The following is a 9,380-nucleotide window of genomic DNA, read 5'->3' on the forward strand; positions in this document are numbered from 1 at the left end:
TACGAGTTCCATTGTATCTAGAAATTAGAACTCATAACCAGGGAGCTGTTAAACTAGAATACTTAGTGATTAAGTAAACTTAGTAGTTAAGACAACTTAACAGTTAAGTAAACTTAGTAGTTAAGAAACCTTAATAGTTAAGTAAAGTTAATGGTTAAGTAAACTTAATGGTTAAGAAAACTTAGCGGTTAAGAAAAGTTAATAGCTAAGGAAACTTAACAGGAAAGGAAACTTAGCAGTTAAGCAAGCTAAGTAAGTTAATTAATCAGCTAATTACGTTATTTAATTAAACGGTCAAGCAAATTACTTGATTTAAACCGTTAAGGAAAATTAATCAGTTAAGTAAGATTAATCAAGTTAAGTATGATTAATTAACCAGTTAAGCAAGATTAACTAAGCTAAGCAAGATTAATTAAGCTAAGCAAGATTAATTAAGCTAAGTAAGATTAATTACGTAAATTAAAACCTAAATAGATATACATGAAAATTAATATATATGAGATAGATATATGAGGAAGGTGCAAGGAAGGTGTAAGAGGATATACATGTAGGCAGGAAACTTCCTAGAAAATGTATAGGTAACTTCCTAGAAAAGCTATATGAAATTTCCTAGAAATACAAAGGAAACTTCCTAGAAATTTCATATTTCCTACCTATAAATAGGAAGCTTAGGATTCATTTTTCTTTGCTCATTTCTTTTCTTCTTCTCTTTATACGTTGGTGTTCTAACCAATAATCACCGATGCGATATTCTGTCCGATCGATTCGGGAACCAACTAACGAATGCCAAAGTGTTGTACTTTGTGAATTTCGTTAAACGAATGCTAAAGTGCTGTCTAAACAAGACTATACTTTGTGAATTTCGTTAAGGTTCTGATCTCATGACCATCGTTAGGTTTGATTTGGTATAACACTAATACGTATTCCACTCTGTTAAACTAAATGTTTAACTACCAGAAACTCTGCACTATACACTTACAATCAAAATAGATGCTCAATCATCAGAAGATTCAGAATTATAAAGTAGATGCTTGTTTAATCAAGACTATATGCTAACAAGGTGAGTCATTCTCTTTTTTTATCAACAATGTTTTACAATACTCAAATTATTTTCAAAAGTTATAATTACAGGGATTAAGTCTTGGTTATCTTGAATCACTGGCAAGTGGGGTATTGTGCACATTACCAATTTCATATGGTTAGGTTCACTAACCTAACAGTGACAATCATCACTACTTGGGTGAAAGGACCCAATAGTGGTATGACCATCGTCACCAGGGTGTGACACGACGCCAGATAAAAGTAAGATAGTAACCATTATAATCGCTCTTATGCTGTAATTTATAACAATGTGTCGTTTTGTAGAAAAAATGAATGAACTCACCAGTATTTCCTGTTAACCAAATATTTTTAAAACGCGTTTCAGGTAATTACAGTAGATTGGAATAAGAGTGATGATACGACACCAAAAAGCTTAAAGAAGTGGCTTATTTTATCATTTGAATTAAATTATGCAAACATGGTTTCATATACTCGGGTTTATCCCTTACTAAAGCTACCTTTGTAAAACATGGGTTTTATCCCATCTATTTAATAAATAAAATCCGGTGTTTTCTAAACTATGATATTTTTCCTAACTCACGGTCCTGATGAACATTTCTGCTGCAATGTTTTTAAAATAACCACCGGTACCACTTGAATGTTCGCGGCTCTCGTCCAGGGTGTGGTCGGGGGTCGTGACAATTAGATTCCTAACGGGTCTTATTTAAGTTGTAACTTAGACCGGTTAGTTTTAAAGGAAAGTTCATGGTACGAAACACAAGATTAAGCGGTGACCGGATTGTAATGTGATTTAGACCCGACAAGTATGAAGACTTGTATATAATGGGTATACTAAATACATTCTGGATTTTGAAGTAAAAATGATAAGGTTTGACCCGTTTCGGCTAATTCATGCAAACTAGTTACATAAACCGTACCGAACGCGTATATGCATAACGGGTAACCGGATGAGTCATATACAGGTTTCACAATTCCCCAAATGAATTTAAGACCAATTTAAGTCCCGAAAGGGTATTTTGGTCATTTTAAGGTTTATAAAAGAGATTTAATAGCAAACTTAGGTTCTGGTCTAAAACATTTAGTAAATATATTTATTTTATCAAGTTACATCAGTAAGATATAATACATATGTGTGTTTAATCATTTATGGCCAAACTATGCACCGTAGGGGCATTTTGGTCATTTCACATATGCTTTTAAGGTCAAATTTGGAAATCAGAGTTCAAGACTTATACATACTGTTAAAGTATTAAAATTTATTTTTGAAATCAGTAGGTATCATGTCTTAGGTGCTAAATATGGTTTTAAACCATACTATGCGCCTAATTTGCATAAAAGTCGATAATTGACGATATTCAAGATGTTTATGAAATTCTGAGATTTTGATCGGCCTTAGTTGTTTAAAATATTTTATTTAGTATATAAAATTAGTAGGAAAAGGTTTGGCATGTTAATGATGTGTAAATCTAATTTTATTAATGAAAAGGGCATTATCGTCAATTACCGAACTCATGCAAGAACTCTATGTTATGGTCAGTATAAAATTTGACCAAAAATTCTAAAATTCCCTAAAAATTATATTAAAACAGTAGGTAATGAGTTTGGTGCCAAAATTTGGGTTTAAATATGATTTATGCTAAAAATGTCATTTAATTAACAAAAAGTTTTGTTTTACGATATCTTGCATAACTTTTGTTTGAAACCAGAAATTGAAGTCAAACTTCTTGGACATACTTATAAATCAGTAATAAAGTTTTTTGTCCTTTCACATTTTCAAAAATCTCATTTTAATAACATAAGGGCATAATGGTCAATTTTAAGCATATTAACGGAATCATGCAAATAACTCAGATTTCTATGGGACCATGTAGTATAACTTCAGAGGGTTATACTAACATATAATATGGTCACAAAGGAACCCTAAGGCATAACTAAACTAAGCTAATTCGGGACAGAACTGAAAGTCAAAGCAAAAGTCTACTTTTGCCACTTTCGGTTGCGAACCGAGCCTAAACATAGAATTGTCGGGTTAAACATGCCTAAACATGTTCTTATATTATTTACCAAGTTATTTAAGTGATAAAACGTATTTTATAGCTTCTAGATTATCAGTTATGATTTATTTTGTAAAAACTGACTCGTTTGATTTTTCTATTAAGTACTTTGACCCGACAATTGACCAAGCAAATGTGATAATTATGAGGTGCCCTTTTGAGGGTTTAACACCTACATAATTACCAACACATAGCCACATTCATTTAGAATTGTTGTTGGACCGTTTAAGATTAAGCTACAAGTCAAAGCAGAATTACACTAACTTTGACTTTCGGTCCTTAAACTAACAAAAGCTTAACTACAGAAGCTAAGAACGCTTACAAGGGTCCTTAGCACGAAGATTAGACTTAGGAGAGCTTCCTTAATGCTTAGGATGCTCCAGAGAATGCTCCAAAGCTTGAGCAATTCAGATTTTGAAAATGAGCAAGTTAGATTGAGAAGTGAAAGCCCTTTATATAGGAGAAGAGCATGAACTTGGATCAATCCATGTGTCCCCAAGTGTTTTATGATGCTCACAAGTGTCCAAATGGTATTTCAAAACCGTATGCATGCTGCTGTTTTCGTTTACAGGTTGCACAGAATCAAAATCAGATTTCAGGTTTGCATGCAGGCCAGCTGCCAGTTTTGGCTAGAAAAGCCTCTGCGTCGCGTCACGTGCCAAGTAAGTCTGACCCTGGCGCGCCACGCGAGGCAAGACGTTTCAAAGTTGTTTTGTTTTGTTGCAAGATCAGTCCCTGTACTTTCTAAACTTGAATAACTGACATTTCTAGCATGAAGGGTCCACATAATCAGGTCTGAGATGTTCTTGGGAGTGGAAACATGCATTCATATGTTTTGGATATATTGAAAAAGTGTCCTGACTGAAGAATTGTCACATTTACACTTTTGACCCTTTTTCTTGAAAATTGAATTTTACATCACAAGATTGTATCAAAACTTTTTGAAATCATTATTTGATATTCATAAGAGTATAATAATATATTACAAGGCTTCGGGAACGTTAAAAGGTTACTCAGAGGTAAGAATTAACATGTTGACACTTTTAACCCCTATGTTTTGTAACTTTTGATTGTTAAGCGCAAACGGCTCCTTGTGTCCGACAATTTATTCATTAAAGGATACGAACGTCATATAAGGTCATTCAGAGGCACAAGTTTGGCATGTTGACACTTTTAGTCCTTCCTCATATATCTTTACACTGTTTGACAACTTTAGCTCCTTTAAGTTATCTTTTAACATGATCCGGGTTTATAACACATGTCACCACGGTATTTGTAACACCCCGTGTTTCGAAAGTCAAAGTCAAAGTCACATTGAAGTCAAAGGAAGAAAAGATTGCTAATTGCGATCTGTCACTCCTTGCTCAACTCCTGTTTTGACTTCTTTGGTTTGATTATGTTTTATGTTCCTGAACTTAGTTGTTTGATTTTTCTTTTCAAGGATTAGTTGAAAGTTGTTTATATTGATATAGATAGTTCATTTTCTTACAATACTTGGGGGGAAACTGTTAGGAAACTTTATTTGTAAGTATTGAAGAAAATCACAATCAACTGGATCTATGAAGAGATAACAGTCCTGAAGATCACAACAAGAAGAAGAAGATCAGATAGGACAACTGAAATGCACAACATCTACTTCAAAGAATCACAAGTTGATCAAGAGCTGATTTGGATTATCAGAGAAGGTCATTTCTGATGGATTAATGATATTTCTGATGAAATGTCATCAGTTTCTGACGATTCTGACCATCAGATTTTCTGATGATTTGTTCACCAGAATTTCTGATGAAGTGGTTTATCAGAAATTCTGATGAATACCCCACTTATCTAAAACTCAACTCTATCCTGCCACCATGACCGAAGCAACTTGACATTATTGGATATCATGATTACAAAGGCAACTTGAATGTTGGATTCAATGAATATGTCAAATTGCTACTTTTTGTAGGACTTATTGCATGAATAAACTATTGTTTATTCATGTACCCAGCCTTCTATAAATAGAAGGCTCAACCAGCAGAAGACAATTGAGTTTGAAGCTTAGCATTCATATACAATATACAAACTCCATTGTCCTCTCACCCACAGAATTCAAGATTCATTTGTATTAGATAATAATCTTACAATCACCTTGTAAACTATTTTGTTTCAAAGTGATATAAACTTGATAATTCTGTATGTCTTGTTTTAGAAAGTCTGATTTCCATTTCCGCACATCTTTTTCACATCTACTGAAATCATTTGCCATATTATATGAAAAGAAGTTGTTTAGGCCATACCGGGTCCAATAATTGGTATCAGAGCAGATTGAATAAACTATTTTCAAACGATCAACGCTCATCTTCTTTTCTCTAAATATGGCCAGCTTTCAATCCTGGAATAATGCTTTTAATATTGGTTCTATGTCTAAACCTCCGACTCTGGTCAGAGAGGAATACCCTCAATGGAAAATCAGGATGGTCAATTTCCTCAATGGTCATGACCGAGCTCTATTTCAATCCATTGAAAGGGGTCCACATATACCAATGACTGATATACCAGCAGTTCCAGCAACTGACCAATCACCAGGAATCCCTGCCTCCCGTGCTACCAAAAGTGAAATAAACAGGAGAGCGAAAGACAAGGATCTGGTGGCTGGGGATGAAAGGGCAAAGTCACTCTTAATAATGGCCATCCCCAATGACATATTTTCACAAGTTGATGCATGTGCATCAACTAAGGAAATATGGGATTAGTTGGAAAATCTTTGTGAAGGAGGAGAAAGGATGAGAATAAACAAGGGAACAAACAATGGTTCCTCATATGAGAGGTTTAAAAGTTTAGCCAATGAAAGATTAAATGATACATATCAATGATTTACAAAACTTTTAAACGAGCTAAAGAAATTTGGTATAACATAGTCAAATGATGAAAGAAACATAAAATTTCTTGATGCTTTACCTAGAGAATGGAAAAGTCTGACCATGACTTTGTCCTCAACCTTAGAACTAGGAAACATGAGTCTTCATGATTTATACAGCATCTTGATCCCCAGAGAAGAAGAAATATTTGAAGAAACCATTCAAAGAGGGGGATCTTTAGCTCTTATCTCAAATTCACAAAGACCAACACCTACCAATGGTCCACAACCTTCAAACAGCCAAAGTTTTGAAATTTCTTATACTTCATCAGATTTTTCAGCTTTTGCTGAAGCAATAGCACTGCTCACCAAAACATTTGAGCAGAGGTTGAGGGGAGGAGGCCAGAGATACCAGAGGAGTGACAGAGGGAGGATGGATGGAAGATCTAAGGAAGAAATTAGATCTAAGGATAAAGGGAAGGCTGAGGTTGTGTGTTATAAGTGCAAGCAAAGAGGTCATTATGCATCAGAATGCAAGACCAAGAAGCTGAAAGATGTTGCTTACTATGAAAAGAAGCTTGAAGAAGCTAAGAAGCAGCAGCAGCAAGTCAGCCTAATTGCAGGGATAGATACATGGCTATCTGATGACTCTTCTGATGAAGAAGAAGAAGAAATGGCCAACTTCTGCCTCTTGGCACTTTCTGATGACATACCAGAAACTTCAGGACAACAGGTAAATTTAGACAATCTTGATCTTGAACACAAGCTAAATGAGCTCATGTCAGATTTTCTAAACCTGCAAGTTAAACATCAATCAGATAGTAAAAAATATGATGAGTTGCAAAGGACCATGAATAAAATTATTCTTGAAAACCAATTACTAATAAAAGAAAGTTTGGATCAAAGAGCTAAAATTGAGTTCTATGAAAATGAAAGAAAAGATCTTTACAAGAAAATCAATGATAAAGAAATTAATGTAAGAGGTTTTCAACAAGCAAAATAATTTATAAACTTCATTGAGTCCACACCAAAGAACAAAGGAGAGGGTTTGGGATATGTGAGAACAAGTAACAGCAAACCCACTGTCTTTGTAAAAGCAACTCAACAGATTTCTGATAAATTTCATCAGAAACTGATTCTGAAACTTGCAAATCAACCTGTTCTGAATACTCTTTTAATAAACACAACTTTGAACCAAAAAGAAGTGAATGCAAACAAAAGTCTGAAACTCCAGAAGCAGTTCACTCATCATTTCAAAACTACCCCATCATTCCATCACAAGAAAAAATATCAGAAAATTCTGATGAATCTTGTATGTGTGTTGACATACTGAAGCTTGTTCAACACCATCTCCAAAAGAAAAGTAAAAAATCTATTTATGGCTCAGCATATAACAAAAATTCTGATGAAAGGACATTAAGAAGAAATAATCGGATTAAAATTTCATCAGAAAGTGTACCCAAGCATGCCTGGGGTACCAAAAACCCTCTAACTCTTCCATTTCAGGACCATCATGTGCAGCAGATCTGGTACTGCGATTCAGGGAGCTCCAAGCACATGACTGGGGATAGGAGCTTACTCAACTACTTTGTTTCAAAGCTGGGTAAAATGGTAAATTTTGGAAATGGAGTGAAAGGAAGGATCATGGGATACGGATGCATAAGGTATGGATGTTTGACCATAGAGAAAGTAGTCTATGTTGAAGGCTTAAAGTATAATCTGCTAAGTTGTGGTCAATTCTGTGACAAAGGTTTTCAGGTAACCTTTTTACCAGAAAAATGCTTGCTGATAGGTATGGATGATAACAAAATCTATTTAAGTGGTAAAAGAATAAGACAATCAATATACTACTTTGATTTCAAAGAAGAAAATGAACATCCAAAATTATGTTTATTATCAAAAATCAACAAAGGAAGTAGTTGGTTGTGGCATAAAAGGTTGGCCCACTTAAATTTCAAAAACCAAAGCAAACTAGCAAGCAAGGGTCTGGTAAAAGAATTACCTTTTATATCCTCAAAGAAGGATAAAATTTGTGATGCTTGTGAGATGGGAAAATCCAAAAGAAGCTCACACAAATCAATTTCTGAGTCTTCTATTACACAAAATTTGGAACTTTTACATATGGATTTGTGTGGAACAATAAGCACAGAATGGAAAGAAATCCATACTAGTAATAGTTTATGATTTTTCCAGATATACATGGGTCGAATTTTTAAGGAAGAAAAGTGAAACACCTGATCTGCTCATTAGTTTTATCAAGAAAATTGAAAATCTGTTAAAACTAACAGTCAGAAGGACCAGATCAGACAATGGGACAAAGTTTAAAAATTCAAAAATTGAGAGCTTTTTTGTAAGTAAAGGAATCTCTCATGATTTTTCTGCCCCCAGAACACCTCAACAGAATGGGGTTGTTGAAAGAAAGAATAGAACCTTAGTAGAAGCTGCCAGAACAATGCTTGCTTATGATAAAATGCCCACTCACTTTTGGGCAGAAGCAATAGCAAATGCATGTTTTACTCAAAACAGAACCCTAATCAACAAAAGGCTGAACAAAACACCTTACAACATTATTAATGGAAGAAATCCAAGTGTAAAATTTTTACACACATTTGGTTGTAGATGTTTTGTTTTTAATGATTTTGAAAGCCTTGAAAAATTTGACAGAAAAGCAGAAAACGGTATTTTTCTTGGTTATTCTTTGTTCTCAAAAGCTTATAGAATTTTTATTCTTAACATGAAGACAATCAGAGAAAGTCTGTATGTTTCATTTGATGACTTATCAGAAACAGAGGTTTCTGATGAATACATGAAAGAAATAAATTTTTCTGACAAACAAGAAAATTATGAACATCTCTTTGAAATGATAACTGAAGATTTCTTAGAACATGATAAATCTCTCACATACAAATCAACAAATATTTCATGTACTAACCCTGCAGAACAAGTGAATAGTACATCAGAAAATCAAAATTCTGGTGTACTACACACAAATGAGACAACTATTCAGGGGGAAACTTCAAATCCATCAGAACCAACAACTTTTCATAACAAGTTAAGATGGATCAAAGGACATGTTCATTCTGACATCATTGGCAATCCAGCTGATGGTGTGAGAACAAGATCTGCAACTACACATGAGTGTGCATTTGCTGGGTTCTTAAGCAAGATAGAACCCAAGTCTGTCAAAGAAGCTCTGAATGACTCAGACTGGAATCAAGCTATGCAAGAAGAGCTTGATCAGTTTGAAAAGAGCAAGGTATGGGATCTGGTACCCAAGCCTAAGGACAAATATGTCATAGGCTCAAAATGGGTATTCAGGAATAAATCTGATGAGAATGGCATAATCACCAGGAACAAAGCAAGGTTAGTGGTCAAAGGTTACTGTCAACAAGAAGGTATTGATTATGATGAAACTTTTGCACCAG

The sequence above is a fragment of the Helianthus annuus genome, chromosome 4, assembly GCF_002127325.2.
Source record: "Helianthus annuus cultivar XRQ/B chromosome 4, HanXRQr2.0-SUNRISE, whole genome shotgun sequence".
Classification (NCBI taxonomy): domain Eukaryota; kingdom Viridiplantae; phylum Streptophyta; class Magnoliopsida; order Asterales; family Asteraceae; genus Helianthus; species Helianthus annuus.